The sequence below is a fragment of the Hermetia illucens genome, chromosome 5 (genome assembly GCF_905115235.1).
Source record: "Hermetia illucens chromosome 5, iHerIll2.2.curated.20191125, whole genome shotgun sequence".
Lineage (NCBI taxonomy): Eukaryota > Metazoa > Arthropoda > Insecta > Diptera > Stratiomyidae > Hermetia > Hermetia illucens.
This window is the reverse complement of record NC_051853.1, coordinates 56,154,556-56,182,273: the sequence shown is the minus strand read 5'-3', so window position 1 is coordinate 56,182,273 and position 27,718 is coordinate 56,154,556. Positions and strand designations below refer to the sequence as shown.

The window sequence follows — 27,718 nt, the reverse complement described above, 5'->3', positions numbered from 1 at the left end:
AAGCGAAAAGCTATGAACTCTGCGTTTGCGAGGCAAATTTAGAAATATAAGCCTAATGAACGTTTACGCCTCTACAACGGAGACTGCAGAGTCGGAGAAGGATACCCCTAAGAGACACTAGAACAGACCCTCGAAGCCGGATACCAAGCATATGAAAATCATACTTGGAGATTTTAACTGCCAATTACGGATGAAACCCGTGTTAGGGCGATATGTCGGCTCCCATGGCTTACATAATAATACCAATGATAACGGACTGCGGATTATTCAGTTAGCAGCATCGCACGAAACGGTTGTTGGACGTACCTGGTTTGCGCGCAAAGTGGTCCAGAAACATATGTGGGTCTCTTCACACGTTATCATAGATACGGCCACAAATATACGAATAAGAAAAGTAGAAACAGCTGGTTCGACGATGAATGTAAGCAAGCTAGCAACGAAATGGAAGAATGCTCCATTCGCAACGCGGGCACCCGCGACCGGAAAAGCGACTTCACAGACGGAAAAAAGAAGCCTGGGAGAATCAACAGGTCTGTGAACTTGAAAAGTACCGGGCGCAACTGCACCAGGCGTGGAAGTTTTACTAACAAGTCAGCAGGATGAAGCCTCACAAACCTCGATGCTCATGCTACCGAGAGAAAGAAGGGAATATTATTTCAGGCAGAACGGGCATATTGGAGCGATGGGTCGAGAATTTTGATGAATTGTTTAACAACCAAAATATCGGCTGTTGGAAGTTCCCCAGCTGAAGAAAACGGACAAATGCTGGCACCACCAAGCGTGGAAGAATCAGTCCGGGCAATTCATCGGCTTAAAAACATAAGTCGTCAGGAGCCGATGGAATCACAGCTGAATTGGTTAAATATGGAGGCAACTGACTACACCAAGCGGTTCATCAACTGATGTTCAATGCGTGGGACAGAAATTCAGCGCTTGACCTCTGGCGTTATCTGTCTAATACATAAAAAGGTACGCGGTGCAGCAATTAGAGAGGTATCACGTTGCCGAGTACTATATATAAGATATTCTTCACTATCTTGCTAGGCCGGATAGCTCCATACGCCAGAACATCATTGGCGCATACCAAGGAGACTTCGCTCTAGGCAAATCAACAATAGGTCAGACTTTGTGTGGACGGCAGGCTATGAAAAACTTTGGAAATATGGACATCAGTTGTACCATCTTTTCATCGATTTGAAAGTCGCCTATGACAACATAGCCAGGGTAAAACTGTATACAGCCATGAGAAAATTCGGTATTTTAACGAAATTGACAAAACTGACCAGGCTGATCCTGACCAATATGTGAGGCCAGATAAAAACAGCAGGATCACTCTGGAGATCATTCCACATCAATAACGGTCTAAGACAAGGGAATGCCCTATCATACGTCCTTTTTAAACTGGCCCTGCAGAAAGTGATTCGCGGTGCAGATGTCAATGCGAGCGGCACCATCTTCAAGTCCACCCAAATACTGGCCTGTGCTGACCATATTGATTATGGGAAGACCAACCCAACATGTACAGTCTATCTTCATCCAGACCAAGCAGGCAGCGCGAGATCTTGGGCTGCACATCAATGAAAGCAAGACAAAATATATGGTGGCAACGTCAGCACCAAAAACTAACCAACCAATAACATCAAACCACACTGGTCAAACGGGAAAAATAAAGATAGGAGAATACAACTTTGAGACCGTTGACAATTTCTCCTATCTAGGGTCGAAAATCACAATCGATAACACCTATGATGATGAAATCCGCGCGCGGTTGTTGGCAGCCAATAGAGTCTATTTCAGCTTACAAGAACTGTTCCGCTCGAAACGGCATGCCTAGACCGGATACCGGTTGTTGTGCCGTTAATGATGATGAAAGTTAAGTAGATAATAGATAGATAATATTATTTTCTAGAAATTTACTTAAGTTAATCGTCGATCTGTAGAATAATGCAAAAATGTAGGCTTTAATACAAACCAGCATACTGGAAAGTTTGGTGAAAATCCTATTATTATTTACAAAGTTATAGCAGGTCGACTTTACCTCCTTCGCGTCAAATTACTACTCCCTAAGTGATAAAATACCAGTTCCATATTCAATTGGATTTCGAATATATTCAACGTATATATACTTGGAAATGAAAAAGCAACATCAACATTGAGACTGCAGTAAATGGATTGAATGGAATGCGTTTACAAAGGTACAAAAAGAAAATAGAAAAGATATTTTAAATTGAAACAAAAGATACGCATTGATAATAAAACTGAAAAAAAAATTGAAAAGAAATCACAAAATTCTCTTCACAAAAATAAAAAAATCCTATTTTCTCTGTCATAAATATTAAGACTATCCAAAAAACTTTAAACCGCAGATAAAACTACTAAAAACTAAAAATTAATATTTTGTATGAAAACCTTAGCTTTGATTAAAGCAGCCTAGCGTCTCGGCATCGAAGAAACTAGGGTTTTCAGGCAGGTATTCGAAATTTAAGCCCACACTTCATGCAAACGTTGTTGAGGTGTATTTTTTTGATTATTGGCTTTCCTCCAGTTTTTCTGCCCAAGTAGCCCCATAAAGTTTCTATGGAAATCCAATCCGGAGACGGGGGTGTTTCAAGGACTTTCGGGCATCAGTATAAAAGCTATTCCCTTGTTTTAAGAGCTTTATCTTTTGGGTCGTTGTTCTGATAAAATTTGAATGTTGAGCGAATCCCGAATTTGTCAACACAGGAGTGGAAATATTTTCTTAGAATTTCTATGTAAAAGTCGCCTGTTGCCATTGATAAATACCAAGCTTCTCACTCGTTTTTAAGGTTTTGTGTAAAACTAATGGCTCGAAATGTTTTGTCTAATTCTCCTCGTTACGGTTCTCGCGATTTCTGGTGCGTTTATTTTCGGATTTATTGCGGTGGTACGTACGATAAATCGCTCGTCATTCACTGACAGTTTAAATGGTTGTCCAGGTGGCTTTATATTTTCAATACCTTTACCTTTTTCATACAAAAAAAAAATTGGAGAAATCGAGATTTTTTTGCCGTAATTTTTTGGTTTTCCCTTATTTTCTCTCTTGTAGGTACTCGGTATTAGTATATATTTTATACTTACCACTTTCTACATCCATCCCCTATTTTTTCCCCTTTCAACGCGTTCTATGTATTTTATTTATTGCAGTTTTAATGTTTATATTACTCACTTTATATGTAAATGGATCCATCGTGAACCCAAATATTCCCGCAAAAATACTTGAAGCGCCGAGCTTCTGCATTGCGGCTTGTTGTTCCTGGATTCCTCGTTCTGTAGTCCATCCAATCTGAGGTTGCTTTTGTCGCTTCGTAACAATTGCTTTCCGTAGGGTTGTCAGCCCTACTCAACCACTAGCCTGGAGGACTAGTTGATACAGTTTGGTTTGTTTTTAGGCGCGGGAGACTCGTCATCATCCTTTTCCGTTTGTACCTTTTCGTTAAGAAAGAACCCGATCCCCACCTGGAGGTGAGATACGATTTGGTAGCAGAATTGTAAGTGTTCGTTCAACGGGAGTTTCATAGGTTTTGTGCTCTGTCGTGTTTACCAATCCACGATTCCACTCAGGGCCATATACTCACCCTTTAAATGCCTGGTGGTCTAAGGTTTTCCTTGTAACCAAGAACAAGAAGTAGCACTTCAAGAAAACAGCACTTGCCATTAAGAAATTTTGCTCTAATCTGCTTACGAGAATTTCGAAAACAGGAAACAGGAAGAGGCTATATATATATAAATAAAAAATTTTAACAAAGTGCATTAATGACAGAAAATATCAGTTGAATTTGTCATGATGAAAAAAACATAAGAATTAAAAATTTCTAGGGAACGAAAAATACAATTATTCCTATTGAGTTCAGAACAGAAAATGAAAATATATAGAATATGGCGGACCCAGAGGCACAGTATCCATATCTGACAAGAAAGAGAAGGTCATTTAAAATTCTAAAATATAATATGAAAAGAAGGAATGGTCATTTAATATAAAGAAGAGACATTTATAAGAAACTCGAATGGGGAAAACCTTTTAGCGTATAGCCGCAATGGAGCGTACTTCCAGGAGCTCTTGCAAGATAGCAATTTGGGAGGTGTAGCTCCCATTCAATCACAAAAATGGGAATCCTTTATGGTAAAATATCTTATACTATTATATTCAATTAGATGGAGTGAGGCGAAGGAACACTTGCTTCAGAGGAGTAGCGTGGAAAACCAATAACGATGCAAATATGAAACCAAATGTTCATGCAGTGGAGCTAGGAATCGAATGACAATGGAATATCTCTTGAAGAATTGGTTATAAATTGGAGATAGTTCTCTTCTATAACTTGTTTATGCTTATTACTTCGATTTTGGATATACTCCCATACCAAAAGTATTCACAGTATTCAGATCAATTTATTTGGTTTTTGTAAATCTAATTATAGGCATTCGGTTTTCCATTTTCAAAAAGTAGTGTATTTAGTGCAGGATTTATTGTAAATAAAGTGGAGAGTAATTATCCTTTCAATATTACTCTGTATTCTTTTATCAACTGCCAGCCTATAAATAAAAACCAATAAAATATCGGTTTCTTAAAGCACAGACGAACGGAAAAATCCCTCAAAAGATAGCTGCAAACGATTAAACTTTATCTAATAATAGTCGAGTGTGATTTAATTCAGCGACGGTGGATGACTTCCCTTCAGATGGCCGTTGGCTTTTACAGTCAATTGCTCTAATGAGATCCATTACCTGGTACCGCTTTCCGACGTGCCCAACTAGGAAGCACATCGAGGAAGGAAACTTTATCGACCACGGAACATAGTTATCACCTCTAATATCTACATTTCACGATTGTCCTGTAAAACATCACGTAGTCAAGTGACTGCATGAAAGTATTGATAACGGAAAAGTCTACAACTCGCGTATTCTTGCTAAATCCTTTAAGCTCATGACGATTTGACCCACTAAGGACTGGTTGGGTTGATACGATTTCCACACGCTCAACCTTAAGATTTCATCCAGGACAAATTATTGACCATCACAATGTATAAGACAATGTCCTGTGTCAGACTAGACTGGTGATGTTCGTGGTAAATCATGAACCGGCACAATGTTGAGAACTGTTCCCAGTCATGTAGTTCGATAGGGGGTGGTACTACAAATCTCCAAGAAATCGTACTGAAGAGTTTTTACGAGGAGGAATATAAGTTCTTAAATGGGAACATGATTTATTGTCCCAATATTTGGATTTCTAACTTATTTTGGAAAGGTTGTGTGGCTCCTGCTATACCTATTCGCAAAAAAGGGTATTGTTTAGCATATAAAAAAAGATAGATAGGTTTCTGACAAATTTCTTCAAATCAACGTTCAGTAGCTGCGGAATGCGAGGGAAATAGATTATATGCAGGAAATCTACTCACTGGGGCAATGTAAAATCCCAAACGATTAAATTTTTTGCTTGAAAGCGGTTTTCCTCCTTAGCATGTACTCCTATACTATTGGTAGTGTTTAGTAGCAATATCTTGACGGCTTTTAAGGGATTATATTTAATAGTATCTTAAAGGCCAACTGACTGAAAAAGTATTACTTTGCGGTGTTACCGCGGATTTCTTACACACAGGGTACACTTACCGCTAGGAAAAAGTGAAAGATCTGACGTAAAATTCTATCATGGATATACCAACCTCATTGCGGAATGCTGCGATATTATAAGTATAGTGTTGATATTACACGTCCTATGATGTTGATATTGAGAATGGTAGTTGCCTTGTTCGTGTCCATACATGGTCCGGTATCATACATGGAAAGGTGTCAGATTAAGGGTTTGGCTCGTTTTCGTTGATTGTTAGCATGTTGATAGTCGTTTCTACCTTGCTCAATCGGTGTCCGAGATGACACGAGTTAATAGGTAAACTCTTTTCAGTGAAAAGTGACGACCATACCGTATGGGAGATAAATACCCGGCACCATGCGCTGTCAGGTATCCTTTTTAGTGCTCCACAAAGGGCCTGGTTATTCAGGTTGAACTCATGTTGATTCTGGTCACGCTACTCAATAAAGATTCTATGCAATTAACGGTTACAGCTTTCAACAGTAATATGGGAAGGATCTACATTCTTTTATAAACTGCCATTTCAGGTTTTTGGTGGATCACTGATTTTAAGACTCATATCATGTAACACATCCCAGTCGATAAGCCAGAGGGGTAACTACAATCTTCGTTAATGAGGATATCAGACACCATGAAGACTAAAAATTGAAGTTGGAAAAATCCAGCTTGTTACTATTGGTGTACAACTATTTAACAAAGTTGTCAAGATCTCCTCAATATACTGACTACCCCGATCCGGTGTTAAAAAAGAAGATTTCGCTCGCCTCTTCCAGTTCATCAGAGACTCCTTCATTCAATGGATTCTGGCGATCTAAGTTAACAACATCCAAAGGCGGTCAAAGGGTAATATAGGTCCCAGGACGAAACATGGATTGGTACCCACGATGGAGCATAAAACCTGGGAAATGCCGGCTGAATCAACACCAACAGCTCTACTACCAAACCCTATCTCTACCTCCACGTGGTGACCACTCGGAGCTCTTAACGAAAAGCTGCAGACGGAGAAGTATGAAGGCGAGAACCGCAATTGTACCTATCGGTTCTCCAGGTTGGGGGTTGGGTGCAGTTGCCAACCCTACAAGGAAAACAACATGTTACGAAGCCACAGCAGGAGCCTCGCATTGAACGGATTACACAACGACGAACCCGGCAACGACAAAGGAATAACGATTTGCGCATTTTCTCATGGAACGTGCTCTCCCTGTACAGAGATGAAGCTGACGAGCAGCTAGCCGATACCCTGTCCCAATATAGGGCTGATGTAACAGCGTTACAGGAGATGCGGTGCCTGGAGAAGAGCTGCTACACCATATATTACAGTGGCCATCCAGTAAATCATGTGTTCGGAGTAGGTTTCTTAGTCATAACATAAGTGAACGGTTACGCACTCTGGGCTTGCGAGGCAAATTTAGAAATATAAGCCTCATTAACGTTCATGCCCCTACAGAGGAGGCTGCAGAGTCGGAGAAGGACACCTTCTACGAGGCAGTAGAACGAACCCTCGAAGCCTGTCCCAGAGTCCCAGCCAAGTAGGGACGGAGCCCGTATTCAGGCGATACGTTGGCTCCCACAAATATACATGGGCCACAAACAAATATGGCCTCTCCAGACGGGACCACTTTCAACCAAATTGACCACCGAACGTCACCACCTCTCAGCCTTGATGAATGTCAGAACATATAGGGCGGCCAATATAGACTCAGATCATTATCTCGTTGGCATGGTGCTCCGAGCTCGAATAACAACACAACCCAGAATCCCCTCTGACAATTAGGTGAGAGTTAACACTGAAGCCATCCACAACACAGCCCTCTGCGACCTCTGTAAGAGGAAAATGGATGCCGCAATAACCGCAGTCAACAGAGGACCTGGAGATGAAGCATCAACAAATGATCGTCACAACGACCTGAAGAACGTTATCATTGATACGGCCGCAAATCTGATTTCCGACAGAATGGGCATATTGGAGCGATGAGTTGAGTACTTTGGTGAGCTACTGAACAACTAGAACATCGGCGAGTTGGAGTCCCGCCTACTGAAGACGACGCACAAATACTGCCACCACCAAGTGTAGGAGAAACAGTCCGTGCAATTCATCGGCTAAAAAATCACAGGTCGCTAGGAGCTGATGGATTAACTGCCGAATTGGGTAAATATGGAGGCAAACAACTACACTAAGTGATTCTTCAATTGGTATTCAAAGTGTGGGACAGCGAATCATTGCCTGACGACTAGCGACGAGGCATTACCTGTCTCATATAAAAAAAGGAAGATATCACACAGTGCAAGAATTGTGGAAGTATCACGTTGCTGAGTACCATCTATAAGATATTCTCATCTACCTTGCTAGGCCGGTTAGCCCCATAGGACCAGAACATCATTGGCACATACCAAACAGGCTTCACTCCAGGCAAATCAGTAACAGATCAGATTTTCTCTCTGCGGCAAGCGATGGGAACTGTTGGAATATGGACACCAGTCGCACCATCTATTCATCGACTTTAAAGCCGCCTATGGTGGCATAGCCAGGGTAAAACTGTACACGGCCATGAGAGAATTCGATATCCCGACGAAATTGATAAGACTGACTAGGCTGATCCTGACTAATGTGCGAGGCCAGATAAAAGCAACAGGATCACAATCAAAACCATTCAACATCAACAACGGTCTACGAGAAGAGGGTGCCCTATCATGCGTCCTCTTTAACCTAGCCCTGGAGAAGGTGATAAGTCCACCTAACTACTGGCCTATGCTGACGATGTCGACATCATGGGAAGAACCGCCCGAGACGTACAAACTGCCTACATCCGGATCGAGCAGGTGGCGAGAGGTGAGAGATCTTGGGCTGCACATCAATAAAGGTAAGACAAAATATATGGTGGCAACGTCAGCACTGAAAACCAACTAACCAACAACATCAAACCGCACTGGTCAAACACAAACACGAAGAAGAATAAGGATAGGAGAATATAACTTTGAGACCGTTGATAATTTCTCCTATTTAGGGTCGAAAATCACAACTGATAACAGCTACGATGATGAAATCCGCGCATGGTTGTTGTCAGCCTACAGAGCCTATTTCAGCTTACAAAAACTGTTCCGTTTCGAAACGTGTCACCATACGGCCAAAGCTCTTACTGTCCAAGACAATGATCTTGCCAGTCCTCATGCATTCCTCAGAGACTTGGGTTCTCAGCAAGAAGAATTGCGAACTCTTGGCCGCGTTCCAGAGAAGAATCCCCCGAAGAATTTTTGACCCCCTACATGAGGTTGGACGATTCCGTAGCCTACATAACGACGAAATCTGTGAGCGATGCCATGACCGTCAGGTTGTGGATAAAATCCGGTTACGGTGGGCGGGTTACTTGATCCGTATGGGGGAGGATGATCCAGCCCGGAAAGTCTATAAGGGCAATATTTATGGTACAAAAAGAAGACGGGGCAGACCCTGCCTAAGATGGAGCGATGGCGTAAGTCAGGAGGCCAGACAGCTTTTAGGGATATCGAATTGGCAGACCTCGGCGCAAAACCGGGTTGTCTAGAGTTTCTTATTAAAGCAGGCCTAGACCGGATGCCGGTTGTTGCGCCGTTGATGATGATTATGGTTTCAGAGCAGAAATAGGGTAGTATTTGATGGGTTGATTCTTCTCTGAGCGAAACTGGCAGTTACTAATATTGTCTTAATATTGTCTAAAATTTCATATACCGAATTTTTAAAGTATTTAGGAAAATAACATGAATGTATCTCGGTTTACAGAAAGAATATTTTCGAAGACAGGGAATACGACTATGTTAGAAACTTGAATGTTCATTTCTAACACGAGTACAGAATTTACCATTACAATTGTACTGAAACATTACGCTTTCCTCTAATTATCGGGAAAATGAGCTTTCCTGAAACTAGGGGAAAAGCTCAGAATTTTCCTTGCGCCCACTATAAGGGAAAACTGTTCCCAATTCATGTCTGATACTAAGTCTAGAAAAGCCACGTTGTGATGGTAGTCTTTCGCCAATGTTGATATTATTGTGGGTGGAAATGGAAAGAGGTGGAAAATTCGTCGTTAGGTAGCCGGCAAGTGAAAGGAAGGCTTTTCTCTGTTATCTTGAGCCACCATTTGGCAGTATTTCACTTGCGAGTGAGCCTGAAGGCTGCAGTCGTGGTAGTGAATAGATTTTCCGAAGCCGGCTCATTTTTGATTTCAGTTTATCGGAATTATTCACGCGATCAAGACACTCTCCCTTGAATCGTATTCAAGTTGCTGCAATTAGTGGAAAGTGTTCGTGAAAATCTTTTTGGGGGAAAAAATAGACTTGGTGGCATTCCGCGGCAGCTCGTTGTTTGGAGCGATTTGAAATGTGTGCAGTTTCCTTTTATTATGTGATAATGGTTCGGTGAGTGGAAAATGCTGAGAGTTTCCCTTTGAAGCGTTGTTGCATACTAACTGTGCATTCCGACAATTCGATAGTGGGTGTATGATAGTGTCATTTGTGCAGTTGCATTCTGAGTGAAGTACGAGTAGTGTGACAGTTGGTTTAAAGCAGATGGAGTGGTTTACGCCTCGTGACTGAATTGTTCTCTGACGAAGGTAATTACTGACTTTGTATTCTTCGTTGTAGCGTAACATTGTGGTATCTGTCTTTGTTTTAACTATGTAGGAAAATCTCTTAACCCCCTTTTGAAATTTCAGAAAACAGGAAACCTACTCTCGGTTGTATACAGTATTGATGATTAGGATCTAAACCTCAGAAAAGCATTGAAAAATTCATTGGGAATAAGATAAATCCCCATTCTCATTTGAATAGAAATCGAAATAATGCGGGCTGAATCCTTACAGAATTCGGGCTAAAGTAATCAGCCCTACTTTTGTCTAGAAACTAATTAAACGTCAACAAAAAGCATGGATATATTCCGTTTCGTATGTGGGGCTGGTCTTTGCATCCTCTAAGGGTATCAATTCCGTGCAATCTGTTTACCTTTGAGATAAATTTTTAGCTTTAAACTGTCACGAAAAATAGGACAAGTCCAGACTCTTTGTTGTTCGTACATTTGCATCCTTGCCTTCTTCTGCACTTTTCGATCAGGATCGTTTATGGAAGCGTTGCATCACCTAAACTCTAGATACTGCACGCTGATCAACATAATCACAATAAAAGCCATTAACAATGAAACTTCCTGCTGCAAAGCAGACTCTGACCCAATTCCTGCATTCACTAAATGGGTAACAACTTGATGATGACGCGTAGGAGCGAAACAAAGAAGCAGCATTCGCTAGAGACACCACTCCTGGAAAGATTCCCCTAAAATTCAAAGCAATGTGAACTATTATTCTTCTTTGTTGACATCGAAAGGTCGTTTACTCCTGTCTTTCCTTTCAGCGGGTTCGTAGCTCCAAGATATTCGCGAATAGATTACTTCTCCAACAATTCGTATGCAAAACAGATATGCTTGGTGTGGTTGTACGGTGGAATTGTAGATTTAGGGTTGGTTTCTGAAGGTACAGGCGAAAGCCGAGTTCCCCGTTGCATGTGTTTTAACATGTGGCATGCAAATGTGTGGGCTAATATGGAAAGTGCAATCATGAGTAACTCTCATGGTGGTTAAAGGTTAAAGTGTGCTAAGTGTCTTGTTTGCTTTAATGCCCTGCAACAAGTGTTAGAGTAAATTAACAGGAATAAGCCAAATATAGTGACTTTAGCGCGTTTGGAAAAGATACAACTTCTCGAACGTCGTTCCTCTGCATACCACAGTAATGTGGTGCTCATGGGAAAAGTAAAACAGGTCCGACTTATATAAATGTCAACCCCCACCTAACAAAACTGAAAACGGTTTGTCTTCACAGACTACAGATGTCCATACATTTGTATGTTCCGAGCAGATGCAAGATTTTATCATTTGCATTTGCACCCTTTTTAATCTACAAAACATTTACAGAAGTTTGGCTTGAACCGAATCTGATGTTTGATACAAATAATTAAACTTATCTAAAAACCCGCAGGCATTTAAAGCCTTTAAATGTTCCACCGAAATGGATGTTCGTTTCTATTCGGAATTGCGAAAATAGGGGTGATAATGGTTAAAGCCCAAAAATTTATTCGAGTCACGCAAGGATTTACCTTAAAATGAGAGGCATATAGCCATCCGACATCAACCATTAACGGAGCAAATAGAAAATTGTTGTCGACCATATTTCTCCCTATTTTAGGAACTTTAATTGGTCCATGTTTGTTTATCATTGTTTCTGTATTTTTGGTGGAACGATTGTTCAAAGATGCTATAGAATACTTTAAACTTCAAGATTCATTTATCTGCACTATTTTCCGTAATTCAGTTCATTTTATCCTCAGTCAATTTCGTAGCTGACTCCTGATTCTTGCATACTCCATGTAAGGCTTTGACTCTTCAGGACATTATTCTTCTTTAAGGGGTTCAATGGCAGCAATATAACTCTGGCATGGCGAAGCCCGCATAGACATTAAAAAGCTTTCAGTTTTGGCCAGGTTCCTATGTTCAATTTCCGTGATATATACATAGTAAATCTTGAGGGATCATGCTATGCGTTTTCTGGAACCGTGGATTCTAGGATAAGGTATTTCGTTTGGGATAAAATAAGGGCAGCAAAATATAGTACGCTGGCTCTAAGTTTCTATTGTAATAAAGAAATATCTGAAAATAATGGAGATAAATCGCTGATTCAAACTTTCATGGGCTTTAAAAATACAAAAAAAAATTTCTTACGCTTTAAAGCAAACGTGCATGTTGCACTTTAGGTCGATAATAATAAACTCTCTAAAGTGGCTCTAAACTTTATGGTAGCATTCAAGGTAAAATACTTAGTTTAATAGGGGACATCTTCTATATTTTCTCAACGGACCAGAGTTTCGTAGGAAATTGACACTTTTCAACAAATGGTTGGATGTGGGATGCGAACATCCTTGAAATAATGCATAGATGCTACGCACCAGATGGATAAAAAATTATAGCGTTTCTATTTTCTATAGTATTTTAGGAGAAGTTTATGACTCACTTCAGTCGTACAAAGTTATGTGGGTCCATTTTCTGGCTTTGTTAGGGAAGCTGCTATGACACTTATAATTATTTTTATAAATATTGAGTTTATTTATTAATTGTTAATAAAATTATGTTATGATATGTTTATAAAATTAAAATGCCGTACGGAGCTTTCGTTAAGCCAAAGATAGAAAACTTCCTAGATGGGTTTTTGGAGTTGGTCCTGAGGCCCTGAAGGAAGTGGTGGCGTGGTTGACCTCTCCAACACGTTTCAAAGCATTGGCAACTACTTCCTGCTACCTCCTTTCCAGATACGTCTTGAAGGGAACTGGCTGATAGAGCTCAGGTGCCAGAATTGTCGGGGGAAGTCGCTGTTGGACTTCTGTTTCGAAGCAACGGTGAATGGCTTATGGTTTATGAACTTTATGAGCGACTTGCCTTCAAGGGAATACGGGAAGTATTTTATTTCGTGATGCGTGGCTAATAACTCACTATAATAGGCATTGTAGTTCTGATCTCGGTTGAGTTGTTTGGAAAAGAAGCTCAACGGCTGCCAGATTTGACTCACCTTTTAGTGAAAAGCAGCACCTACGGCAGCAGATGCTTGGTGGTCTTCAACGCCTGGACAACTCATTGGTCTTTGGTCCAGACAGGTAAGCTTTAAGGATCGTTTGTTGGTATGCGGCCTGGGGCAAGAAACGACGAGAGACATCCTTCTCAGATGCTCAACCATTTTCGGAAGCGGGAAGCTCGAAATTGCTTATATACTGACTGGGCCCTGCTGCCTTCAGGCGTTATTAGTTGGGCGAGGGATTTCAACTGCGATTACATGAATTTACATTTCTCATCGTCGAGTACTAGATCCACCTGAATGAGACGTTGGAATGCACTCGAGGTGCTGTGAATGCTCAGACTAAGACGAATAGGCGGCAAGAACGTCATCCAGATATACAAAACAAGTCGCGAAACCGGAAGCTGGACGTTTCAGGTACGAAAGTTTTGTGTATTTCTTAGTACGTAGCACGTAATATATCCATATATTATGTGAGAGTATCCACTTTCGGGTGATATTCACATTCATAGTCTTCAATTTTCAAAGAAGCACCAAATTTGAGGTATTATAACTTTGTTAGTAATAGTGCGATTTCCACCAAACTTGGTAACATCATGCTCAATATCATTGCTCTAGGATGAACTTAAGGGGGTTTCGAACCAATTACAAAAAATTGTAGTAAAATACTATTATTAACTGGCAGCCCCCTGATTTTTTTCAGATTTTTCGGTGTGGTAGTTTCTGAGAATGGCCCTCTTAAAGAAGTGATCACTTTCAACCCCCCGCGCTCCCCACCTTTCCAACGAATGTCAAAACTAAGACCGCCTTTTAAAAGTACTAATCGAGACCTTTAATTTGATACCCCACATGACTATATTTGATGAAAAAAAATTGTACACCCCCCTTTTGCATGTATGGGGACCCCCCCTTAAATTCGACGTAAAAGGATGTAATTCGCTGTATGCGTGAGCGTTCACAGTTCCCACCTTTCAACCAAATTTGGTGTCAATCGCTATAACCGTCTCCGAGAAAAATGCGTGTGACGGACTGACAGACGGACAGACAGGCAGACAGACAGACAGACAGTAAACCGATTTTAATAACCTTAAAAAAGAAGAGATTTCGTAATACAGAGTGGATAAATCTCTGAGAGGTATGCGTCGTATTACACAGTTCAAAAGTCCAGATTCCAAAAGGTGGAACATCTTCGGAAACTACACGAGTTAGATGATATGCCTTGAATAAGTTCAAGGTAGAGAAAATACGACAGACTACGATAGGGTGTGCAAAATCGTGGATGAATAGAGCGGAGCATTGGCGTTTAAACGTATGCAATCGCCACAAGGTTTGTATTCGCCATTGGACTTAGGGACCATGTAAAGTGGCGAATACCAACAGGTGTCTGAAGAATGTTGTCGTATTTTTGCTCGTGCAGGTGAGGATTCTTCCTAATGACCTAAGGCAGATTGTAGGGTCAATAAGAGATCTGTTCTGCAGATGAAGTTGCAATCAATAGTGGCACAAGAAGTCGGTGTATAAGATAGGAATGCAGATATTCGCTAAAATGGAGGGACAAGAAAACGTTCTCCTAGACTCATATTAATCTGTCTGCAGTTGCGGGTCAACATGGAATTTGGTTCTATGAGAGGTAGAAAGATGGAATACAATTTAACTCGATTTTTCTTTACTCGATCGCAGTGGAGCCTGTTAGTGACATTGACATTGATTGATACCTAGAGTTTGAAATCGATTCTGTAGCAAGTTTTAAATGCATTTGATTGAAGGCACGTGATTTTTGAAAATAACATTGGAAAGGACAAAGTATCAGGGGATTTGATCCTGTTCTCAACCAGCGACAGGTGCTTGGTTTGAGTTGCACTTAAATACTGATGGATTTGATGGGCAAATATTCTAAGTCTAATTCCATACACTATAATGGCAAACAGATCAAAACTTTTCGGTTATACGCGAGTTTTAAGAGCCAATTGCCGTTAATAAATGCCTCGAGACTATAGTTTTCAGTAATTCTACCATGGAGATACCATGGGAACCGGGAGTATACGCTTCAGGCGAACTTCTGGGGATATGTTCTCAGCTCAGTTATTTGCGGTTGGCCCCTTTGTGAGAGTGTTCTGGTGTTTTTTTGGTTGTACCCATATTCAGGGCAGAGCTCCTTAAGGGCTCAAGCGTGGAGTTGCACTGTACGATTTGGCCGATAGGCCTTGTATTCACTGGTATGAATGCTGTTTGTGATCTCTAAATTGATTGTTCCTACACGGCAGGCACTCACGTTGAACCCCCAGGATCCTAATTACACTAGTGATATACTAGAAATATCTCCAATAGTTCCCTTATTTCTAGCATATAGTGCTTTTTTTAGATTTTAGTTTATTTATTTAGTTTAAAACATTATTTTAGTTTTGACCTTATAATAGACATTTGAAAACCGATGTCTGCTCTGTTCTGATCCAATCCTGACTTCTTCAACACAGAACATTCACATTTATTAAAAACAGCCCTTTTTTGATACAGATATTATGAATGGGATGAAAAAAACCTTTCCATCAAACGATGTACTCGTTTTATTCGCTTTTATCCTTTGTTCATTTAGGTAGCCGTAATTTGTTCGGCTAGAAAGTTTTCGTCACTTAGTTCTCGGCAGGTCCGTGGCAGTAATAGTATCTCTTTGAATGGGGTTGGTCACAAAAATTTCTGTCTTATTTAGACTCAGTCGGCGAGCAGAAATATTTGGTTTCTTGGGTGGGCTGGTGTTCGCTCTGGACAAGTCGACTTAGATCTCTCTTATCAATTCGAATGTCCAGTTTGTTTTTAGGATAAACTGGACATTCCGGTTGACGAGAGAGATCTATGTCGACTTGTCAAATGCAAGCAGGGGCTGTCAGTAACTACGACCCTTTATAAATTTGTAAATTTGCCATCGTTTTATTGACGGGACACTTATGATAGAGGAAGTTCCTGCTTCTATCATAAACCTGTCTTCAAGGCGCTTTTCCCATGGACATCGACATTCTAAAGCCAATTAATTATCTCAGAGGATGAGTCACTTACTGGGATTGGTGAACCGACCGGTTCTTTAAGTTGTTTAGCAGATTATATTTTTGGCCTGGTTCCATGTTTCTTCAACTCTCGTAGCGATCGTTAATTGATTGAGTTCCAATTTTCCTGTTGGGAATGACTTTGCTGCCAACGAGAGTAAGAAAATGGTGATAATTTATTAACATATAGTCAATTTACATCTCATTAATGCAATATGAACTTAGAAAGAAGAGAGAATCGTTTAATGAACAATGTATTGACATGATAAAGGTTTTGAGTGTCGGAAAAATTCACCGCGCACTCACCAATCTCAACCGCCTTCCCTATCGTCGACACAGGTATGTCTAGTGATTCAACGAACGCGTCCTTAGATGATGGAAGCAGAGCTGTTCTCATTGGATAACCGTGTTTGAGGGTTTGAGCAACGTAGTAGTAGGTACCCCGCAACGCTAAATTCTATTTGACCATTGCTAGTGGTAGGCCACGATCTGATGCTAGTGGCTTTTAAGCAAGTTGTCGAAAGACTTTTGGTCCAAAAATTACATTTTCTTTACCATTCGCTTGCTATTTGTCCGGAGGAAGACATTACTTCATTCCATGTTTACCTTCGTAAGGGGCATTGATATCTCTGCCCTGCAATGATATGTTGCCAAAAGGTGCAACATACAACCGAATGCGACAAAAATGTCCACAAACTTCTTAACTCTGATACCTGATGAGATAGCAAATGGTGTCGGCATTGCGTGAAGGAGAGACTGTCAGTGACATTTTTAAATAAGCCGATAGATTTGATGATCTGCTGATGAAGTTCAGTATCGTTTCAATTGATTACGCGATTCACTTCTACACCGTCCACCGAGAAAAAAGGAATTTTATAGGGCAATTCACCGTGGCGAAATTATTGAAAACTAAATTTTGCACTCTAGGTCTCCTTCTTTCTAACCTTCGCTTTGAAACTTCCAATTAGCAATTAGCAGTTCCGTCCAAAAGAGCAGAATACATCTTCCTTGGTTTCCTATTTCTCTTCAATTGGTGAATATAATTAATAAGCTAAGCGTTCGTTTTTGTGATAAAGGCCATATATTCTCAATGGCCATCCTAACTTTCTGCTGGTAAATTTGTGTGTGACTTGTCGTCATTGATTTTGCTTTTAAGCCATTTGGTCTCCTGTAGTCCTAATGAAGTTTGCTTAGAACTCCAGTTTCTAGCTCAGATTAAGCTTTTGTTACCAAGTTTGTATCCGGCTGGTCAATCTTATCATGCTTTATACTGATGGTTTCTAAGATCTTGCTAGCATTTCCGGTTATCCAGCCAGGAAACTCTTCGATTCATCATCCTCATTGCCGTGGTGGTTTGAAACGAAAACAGTGCAGTGAATCTGCAGTAGAGCTCACTAGGCCAGACTGTTACCGGACAGGACTCTTCAGACGTAAGCACAGTGGTCCGGGGCTAAGATTGAGCGTCTTCAGCTTATGTAAATTTTGCTGCTTTCGTTGTCTTGAAGTCTGCGTTATATCGTCCGCGCCAAGGGGCCGTACGATTTTTGTTGTTATTTTTCAATAGTGCTCTGGTCCGCGGCTACATCGCTTATGTAGCACACTCGTTCATCCTTAAGAGCAGAACTAGATCGAGTCTATTGCGATTAATACTGTGGTCGGTGGCAGCAGTATGAACCCACAGGTGTGTGGCCTGATCATTTTCCAAGATTCTCTGTGGAGTATATAGTGCTTATAATAAGGACGGTAGTTTGTCACAATGTGTCACTTGACGGTGAATTTTGTAAAAGGAGTTAAGACGATTGGTTTACTTGGTGCAGCACAGCATCCTACTTGCGGGTGTAATTTAGTCAGTTGCAAAGTGTGCAACCGGAGTTCGCATTACTTACAGCTGGAGCTACTGATTCAGGGTCATCAAGTATGCCTTGTTTATCATTTTTTTTGTGAGAACCAAGCATCCTGAATTGAAGTGCGGACTGCTTCAGTATCGTAAAATCAACCATTTGTTGAAGGCTTCGATGTTAATGCTTGGTAATAACAAATTCTTTATATGGTCTTGATGATTGGGTTTTGCTTTCCACATGTTGATCTTCTGATGGACTAAAGTCACTTTCGACATGGGATCCCATTCTCTGCTTTTCAAGTTCAAAAGAGGCAATTTATTATCTGCCATGACGGTAGCCTGATGTAATTGGCTAGAGGATTATATCCCAAAGAAAAACTCACCTAGAAAATGCACTTGACATCATCATCATCATCAAAGTCACAAGAACCAGTATTCGGTCTAGCGCTTTTTTTACCATAGACTCATGCCGTCAGGTGACCCGCCCACCATAACCTATTGAGCCGAATTTTATCCACAACCTGACAGTCATGGTATCGCTCAAAGATTTCGTCCATCCTCATGTAGGGCGCTAAAGATTTTTCGAAGGATTCTTCCCTCGAACGCAGCCAAGATTTCGCAATTTTTCTTGCTAACAACCCAAGTCTACGAGGAATACATAAGAACTGGTAAGATCACAGTCTTGTACATGGTGAGACGCTTCGAGTGAAACAGTTTTTGTAAGGTAAAATAAAATGCCTGTTGGCTACCAATAACCGTGCGCGGTTTTCATCGTCATAACTGTTATTGGTTGTGATTTTCGACCCTAGATAGGAGAAATTTTCAACGCTCTCAAAGTTGTAGTCTCCCATCTTTATTCTTCCCGTTTGACCAGTGCGATTTGATTGTTGTTGGTTGGTTGGTTGGTTTTCGCTGCTGATGTTGCCACCATGTACTTCGTCGTGCCTTCATTAATATGCAGCCCAAGATTTCACGCCGTCTGCTCGATTTGACTGAAGCCCGTTTGAATATCTGTTGTTCTTTCCATAATGTCAATACCGTCTGGCTAGGACAGTAGTTTAGTCGACTTGAAGAGGATGGTGCCTCTTGCATCAACACGTGCATCACGGATCACTTTTTCCAGTGCCAGTCTAAAGAGGAAGCACGATAGAGCTTGCCTTAGACCGTTCTTGATGTTTAGTGGTCACGGTTGTGATCCTGTTGCCTTTATCTGGCCTCGCATATTGGTCAGGGTCAGCATAGTCAGTTTTATCAGTTTCGTTGGGACACCGAATTCTCTCATGGCCGTGTACAGTTTCATCCTGACTATGCTATCATTGGCGGCCTTTAAGTCAATGGAAAGATGGCGCAACTGATGGCCATATTCCAACAGTTTTTCCATTACTCGCCGCCGAGAAAATCTGATCTGTTATTCTGGACGTATGGGGCTGCCATAGGCCTAACAAGATAGCCTAATTGCTGCATTGCCTAATATTTGCATTGCGTGATATCTACCTTTTTATGTGGGGGGCAGATAATGCTTCGTTGCCTGTCATCAGACAGTGATTCGTTTTCCTTCATATTGAATATAAATTGATGAACTACTTGGTGTAGTTGGTCGTCTTGATATTAAATCAGTTCGGTTGAAATTCCATCGGATCCTGCCGACTTGTGATTCTTCAGCCGATAGATTTCACGAACTATCTCTTCCATGCGCGGTCTCAGCATTTGTCCGCCGTTTTCGGTTGGCGGGACTTCCAACTCACCGATATTTTATTTTTCGAACAGTTTATCGCTCCAATATGCCCATTCTGCCGAAATCAGATTTTTCTCTTTGTCTCGGCAGCATGAGCATTGAGGTATATACTGACTTGTTGGAAAAACTTGCGCGCCTGATGTGGTTGCTCCCTGTACTTTAAGAGTTCACAGACTTGGTTCTTCCAAACTTCCTTTTTCGACGGAGCTCGTAATAGGTATTTGCGCATATCCGCGTCCTTTGATAGTGCAGCATTACCCGATATGCAACATTCTTCCATTCCATTGCTAGCTTACATTCATCGTCGAATTAGTCGTTTCGACTTTATCTCCGACTGAGGGACTTGGTGTCAATGATAATGTTCTTCATGTGGTTGTGAAGATCATTTGTTGATACTTCATGTCCGTGACGTCTGTTAGCTGCGGTTATTGTGGCATCCACTTCGCCTTTATTGGTAATACTGAGGACCCTGTTATAGATGGTTTCGGTGTTCACTTGCACCTGATCGCCAGAGGGAATTCGGGGTAGTATTGGTATTCGAGCTTGGATAGTGATCCGATTCTATATTGGCCCCCTGATATTCATCAACGCTGAGACGTGACGGCGTTTGAATAGCACGTGGTCAATTTGATTGAAAGTGGTCTCGTCTGGAGAGGTCCACGTATGTTTGTGGACCACTTTTCGCGCTAACCAGATGCTTTGAACAACCATTTGATGGGACACTGCTAGTTAGATAGTCCGTTGCCATTGCTAGTTTTCTGTAGGTTATAGGAGCCAACATATTGTCTGAATGGTACGAATTCCATTCATACTTCGCTGTTAAAATCTCCAAGTATAATTTTGATATCATACCTGGGGCGGGCTTCGAGGGTTCTTTATACTGCTTCGTAACAGGTTTCATTCTCCGACTTTCCAGTCTTCTCTGTAAGGGCGTTAATGAGGCTTATTATTCTAAATTAGCCTCGCAGGCGCAGTTTCAACCTTCAACCTTCTCCGAGAACATGGTTTACCGGGTGATCACTACGAAACAGGGTGTAGTCGCTTTTCTCCTGGAAACCGCTCCCTGTGCATAGCATCTCCTATAACGCTGTTACATCACCCCTTTATTGAAACAGACTATCGGTTAGCTGCTTTTTTGTACAGGGAGCGCGCATATAATGGGAGAATACGCAAATCGTTATTCCGTTTTCGTTCCCGGATTCACCATTGTTTTGCCAATCCAGTCGTAGGCTTCCTAACCTTTGGTTTCTGCGTAGGATTGTCAGCCTTCCCCAACCCCCATCCTGGAGGACCGTCCCGTTTCTAAAAGCAGGAGACTCGCCTACATGCTTCTTCGTCTGCAGCTTTTCATTAAGAAAGAACTCGCAGCGATCACCACGAGGAGCTGGAGATAGAGTTTGGTAGTAGAGCTGATGCTGGCAACAAGAGTTTTCCAGGTTTTATGCTCCATCGTGGGTACTAATCCACGTTTCGCCCCGGGACCTAAACTACTCTTTGACTTTTGACTGTAGTGCAATATTTTTAAGTCAAGCACCTCCTCCCTGATAACATGGGATAGTGATCCTCAATTTTTCGGCGTCTTTATTGTACATGTTATTGTTTGCAGGAACTATCCTTACTCGTCTGTTGACATGATCTAAATTAGTGTTTCCCCACTGCAATTCTGTTTTGAGGATGAGATCTAGACAGCGTTCAGATCCCTCCAGTAATTTAGCTGTTACGGTGGATGTTGTTTCTTACGATATGCCGATGTATTTGTAGAAGGATCCACACAAGCAATTTGGATGTCATTGTGGCTGGGCCCTTTATTGTTGGTTGCATTTTCCCCCAAGAGTGTTTTCATGCCACATTTTTCCAAAGTCATGCATGCCGATATCACTCTGAACTATAATAGATAGTGATGTCCAGCAAAAAGTGAAATTGATTTTCGGTGGTGCTGATGTGCTCCAGTTGCAACGAACAGTCAAATACAATGCGCCACCACGGTCTGAGTGTTCAGAGGCTATATCTTTTCCTTTACCCCAAACACACACACAAGTGCTTCAATCCTTCATCACTGTTCTTAGAAGAAAAACGGCATTCAGGTTGATTTTTTACAAGGGTAGCACTTGCAGTAACCACGAATGTGATGTGGAGACAAATGCGGGTTGATAATCGATGTAGGCTGTCGAGGTATTTCGTTCTTGGTGGATAGCCTGGTTTGCAGCTACAGCCTCTGGAACCGTTTGCACATCCTTTTTGCTCCTCAGTCAACAATTTTTTTAGATGTTCGCACAGAGAACTGCAGACAAGTAATTGGTTAACATTTTCAGGAGCAACAAGCTCCCTGTTCCTTGGAGATAAGATAAGTTACGCTTTTGGTGAAGAATGATGGAATTTACTTTTAATAGCCAATTATCTGACTAAAGTGATTTGCCAATATCCTGTGGATGCTCTTGAACTTCTCTAGCCAAAAATTGTGAATCTGGTCAACTCCAACTCAAATGACCTCCCGTTTCAAATGCTACTTCAACGTGAACTTCTTTTATATTAGACGTGATCGTTTCAAGGAGGGCCTCGCATGAACGCATTAGTTATGGGGGCGATGCTTATTCTAAATTGCAACGGCTGAGTCCCAAACACATCTCTAGGAGTCTTCTGGCTGAACCAGGTCAACCTAAGTTGTTGCGTTTTTTTGTAAAATACTCTTTAGTTTTAGAAGAACAAGGTGTCCTTCGTTGAAAGCTCTTTTGATACCTGCTGATTTGATTTGAGCAAGCTTCTACTTCAACACCTTTAGGATTACAGAAATGGTAATGGTGATGGATTCCCAACATGTGGTTGCATGTTGAGTAGAAACACCCAGAACGGTAAAGTCCTTTTCGCATACCTCTGTAATTCGGCAGCTGAAAGGTAAACCAGGTTATGAACAACAGCAGCGCTGATGTTACCAGTTTCAGAAATAAAAAATATATTCCATATTATATATATATGTATAATCCTAAATTATTACATGTTTATCATCCCGCAGCGTTAGCAATCGTTCAAGTGCTATCTTTTCTTTCAAGAATGATACCTTTTATACTTCTCATTACTGCCCTTTCCTCAAGGAGAATGAAAATCGTAGAAAAACATGCTACTTGGGTTCTACTTACTGTTGACTAGATTCGTTCTGCTCTGTAGATATGCATATTTTCTTGAGCTTTTGCTTATCCTTACACTTGAATTTACTACGCTCCCTTCTTCACGTAGCACTTGGCTCCAATCCCGGATACCTTTCTAATACGCTTTGAATGTTATCCAAAGTATCTAAGCGCTTTGTTATTTCTTCATTTCGAGTTGTTCAGTTTCATTCTGTAGTAATGATGGTGATTTGTTGCTACGCCCCGAACATTTTTCAAGGAAGCAAATACTTATATATATACATATCTGGTGTTCTTTCATATACCATCTAAAGATTCGTAGTTAAAGTTAAATATTTGGCTTGCAGTGCATCTGTTTGCCGGTACGAAATCAATCTCGATATGATGTTTTCCGTTTTGTGGTTCACAAGTAAATGTTTTGTAAATTCCATTTTTGGAAAGATTGTTTTCGTACCTTATTGTATTCTTGATCAAACTTAGGGAGTGTTTTCCATTGCTACGTACTATTTTGCGTATACTATAGCTTGGCATATCCATTCGTTCCCAGTCCTTTCTTTTTCCGTTATTGTAAAACTCCTTCTGAAGCTAACGAGAAGTCCATATGTACTCGTATATTGTTTGCACAACTTCTGGGGTTGAAATTCAAACATGTGCATTCAAGATAAGGCTAGTATCTATGTAGGTTGATTGCTGTTCAGTTACCGACATTCTGTGTTTAATTTTCTAAACTTTAGTTTAAGTTTTCCCGTAACTGTTCAGGAAATTGTGCGGTGAACGCATCGTATACCAGTATACCAAGAAAATTTTCCGGTCATGAAAATGAAATTTAATCATTTTCTCATATTTCTTCCTTGAGGGTAATCAAATTAATGAATTTGAACTGCAGTAAAAACTGCAACCTGAGATATGAAATAACGAAGTTTTATTAAAACCACTTCCACCAGGTAAGATTCTGAAAACAGACTGAAGTGGCTCTTAAATTCCTATTTCTTTTTTATCCCAGTGATAAACCTCATTTGTCCTTAAATTAAATTATGCTTATCTTCCAGTAAAGGCAAATTTACTTGTCAAAATAGATTACTTAATAACTTCTTATCGCATCTTAAGGGTTGTTTTCACTATTTATTGAATAAAGAAAAGAACAGCAGAATGAACCTCTTACATTATCGTTACCCAACCAGAATGAGAATCTCTCCCTGAAAAATGTTTTAATGAAAATATATTTCCAACTTTCTCAAGTTTCTCATTCAACCCGCTCAGAAAAAAGGCAGGCAACTTTGGGAAGATACTTGAAAAGTATTTGAATTACTTTATCTGGTGTTCCGCGAATTACCTTAAAGGATATTTTAACAATTTAGAAGAACATCGTGTCTAGTCCGAAATTTCGGGGGTCCTATTGCGCCCATTACAGTTTGTTAATATTAATGGTGCCACGGTAGAACATCGATGACATTGAGAAATGTCCGGGAGCTTTTTAATTTCAGAAGGTTCCTAGGTTTAATTAAAACATTGAAGGTAGGGAACCGACACTGCATGAGTTAAGTGGAAGCAAGGGCAAGAATTTTACTCGAAATTTGCTTTTTTTCTTTACAGCAATTAAAGAAAATAAATAAGATCAAATAAACGAAATTAATGGCTTACCGGTGAGGCCAATGTCAAATGCATTAGGACAATGAACCTTTAAATAGGTTTGCTTAATTTAGATAAAAATACATAGTTCGTACCCCCAATTAAATAGTCAACGCCGTCCGATACTATACGATCAATCAAGTTGTGAATGAGATAAGAGTGGAAGTGAAACGCTTCTTGTTATCGTAAGACGACGAACACAATTCCCGATGGAAAGAAATACTTTTTGTTTCAAATGCCAACTATATTGGCAACGCATCAACTCGTGCAATTGTTGCAAAAAGTAGGTGAAATTCTAATTATATTATTATATATATATAAGAGAAATTTTTGAACTGAAGTCTTAAATGTCTCTATGTAGTTAGAGATCTTCAAACAATACAAAACCTCGGTTCAAGTTAAACTTGGTAGTAGTTTCTGAGCCAAGCCAGAGTATCATTCAGCGACAACAGAGTTGGTTGTTGGAAAGCTCGTTACCAGTTTCTGATACCAGTTTTGGTCACTGCAAAGGACCCTCCAATACCCGATTCCCGGAGGGCTCTCTAAACATGCAAAGTGGGGGCGTGGCTGTAAAAAAAGTTTCCCCGAGTATAGTCATGTGGGATATCAAATGAATAGTCTCGATTAGTACTTTCCGAAGCTGTTATTAGTTTTGACATGGATTTCAAAGAGGAGCGGGGAGGCTTTCAAAAGAGCCAGTTACTTCAAGGATCCGTTCTCAGAAACTACCCATCCCAAATATCTGAAAAGAAATATGGTGCCAAATTCACATGGTGCCATGGCCTCCAAATACGCTCGATGCCGATGCTTATTCAGATAAAGTTAATAATAGTATATTACCAAGTATATAAATATATGCTCTGGAAATTTACTAAGAAACCCCCCCTCCTTTAACTTTATTCTATAATCACAAACTTGCTGTAATATAGGCTATACCATAGAGCATGATAGTTGGTGGAAATCATATCATATTGCTAACAGAGTTATAATAAGTCACAATTGTCACTTTGCATTATAAGACTTTGAATGTCATATCATACTAAAGTGAACAGTTTGAAAAACTAAATGCATGCAAGGCGCGCATGGGACAAGTACCCACTTAAATATGCTTATATAGGAAATATAGGCAGCAGGATCACTCTCAAGTCCATTGGACATCAACAACCGTCTACGACAAGGAGATGCCCTATCATGCGTCCTCTTTAACCTCGCCCTGGAAAAAGTGATACTTGATACTGAGGTAAATACAAGGGCTACGATCCTCTTTAAGTCCACCATATTATTAACCTATGCTAACAGTATCGACAGGCAAGACAAAATATATGGTGGCAATGTCAGCACCGAAGAACTATCAACCAACAACATCAAACCGCACTGGTCAAACAGGAAGAATAAGGATAGAAGAATAAAACTTTGAGACCGTTGATAATTTCTCCTATCTAGGGTCGAAAATCACAACCGATAACAGCCACGATGATGAAATCCGCACACGATTGTTGGCAGCCAATAGCACCTATTTCAGCTTACAAAAACTTTCCGCTCGAAACGTCTCACCATAGGATCAAAGCTATTACTGTACAAGACAATGATCTTGTCAGTCCTCATGTATTCCTCGGAGACGTGGGTTGTTAGCAAGAATAATTGCGAACTCTAGGCCGCGTTCGAGAGAAGAATCGTCCGAAGAATGTTTGGCTCCCTTCATAAGGATGAACGATTTCGTAACCTACATAACGACGAAATCTATGAGTGATACAATGACCTTCTGGTTGTGGATAGAATCCGGCTCAATAGGTTACGGTGGGTGGGTCACTTAATCCGAATGGGTGAGGACGATCCAGCCCGAAAAGTCTGTAAGGGCAATATCTATGGTAGAAAAAGATGACAAGGCAGACCCTGCTTGAGATGGAGCGATGGCGTAGGCCAGGACGCCAAACAGCTTTCAGGGATATCGAACTGGTGGACCTTGGCGCAAAACCGGGGTGTCTGAAGTTCCTTATTAATTCAGGCCTAGACCGGATACCAGTTGTTGCGCTGTTGATGATGATATAGGAAATATATAAAATTGTCCATACCTGAAGCACTTTGCTTCTAGTTTCCAGACTTGATCTTTTTGCGGTTGAAGAATGGTGTTTGAGGAAGAGTTCGTCCTTGTCTTCGAAAGTTGAGGAGTTGATACAGGGTCGCTGTAGGAGTAAGTGTGATTATATGGATAGAAAAAAAGTTGTTTCAAAGTCCCTGGATCGGCGCCAAGATCTGAGGATATGAAGTGAAATTGAAAAGTGGATGAAAAGCTGATTTGATGAAAGTCATGATTTAACAATCCGATCCTATCCAGTGAATTTTGAAAATCGGGTGAAAAGTGAATTGTAATGTAAGTAAACTATTTAAAGAAGTTGTTCTAGATTATACAGAATGACAACAAATTTCTTAAATTCATATAGAGGTTCATCAGTTCATTATTCGGGAGTGTGGTCTCTATTTCAAAATTGGATAACCGCTCGCTTATGCCACAACGCTAGTGAAGCTTATGTCATGATATGTAATGAAATGATGAAGAGAAAACTCGCAATTTAATTGGAGAGATATATTTGTTAAAAAATCTGAACATGAATTTACCTTGCTTTGCTTCTGACAAGGAACTATATCCTAGAGCTCTAGATGAGGGCTGTTTAAGCTTCTTATAATATTTTATAATTTAATTATATTATTTTGATTTAGTTCATTTCATACAATTTTTTTCATATCAATATCACGCAGAACCCGCCGTGCCGTGAAAATCTGGATATATAGCGGCTGAAACTTATCACTTTTGCGGGAATAAACTGCATCATAAGCATTGCAAATAAGATGCTATTGTCATAATTAACGAGAATAATTAACATTCGAGTGAAATACTAAAGTTACATTCTACTACTTCTTCCCAGCCCTTGCTGAAGTTTTGTTGAAAACAAAACAAGTGCCGGACACTGTCCAAGGACGTGTATTGAGGTTTCGTCCTCCACCTCACAAAACCTGCAGGCAATGTCCGTAGATATCCCTAGCTTCCCTAGGTGATAGTTCAGCCGACAATGACCAGTGAGAATTCCCACTATGATTCGGAGGTTGTTTTTGGTGAGGTTTAAGCAATCCTTTGTGCGCATGGGTTCGTATCCCCCAATAAGCACCCTGG

General features: G+C 40.6%; 1 protein-coding gene across 2 annotated transcripts in view; it reads left to right on the top strand.

The window, feature by feature from the left end:
- Positions 1 to 9,663: 9,663 nt before the first annotated feature.
- LOC119657870 (sex peptide receptor) overlaps positions 9,664 to 27,718 on the top strand; it is a 490,494-nt gene continuing 472,439 nt past the window's right edge. Inside the window, exon 1 of one of the 2 annotated variants that reach the window (XM_038064997.1) lies at positions 9,664 to 10,191. The gene's annotated coding sequence lies outside the window, so the exon portion shown is untranslated. The remainder of the gene's footprint in view (positions 10,192 to 27,718) is intronic. The other variant, XM_038064996.1, reaches the window with a different exon arrangement.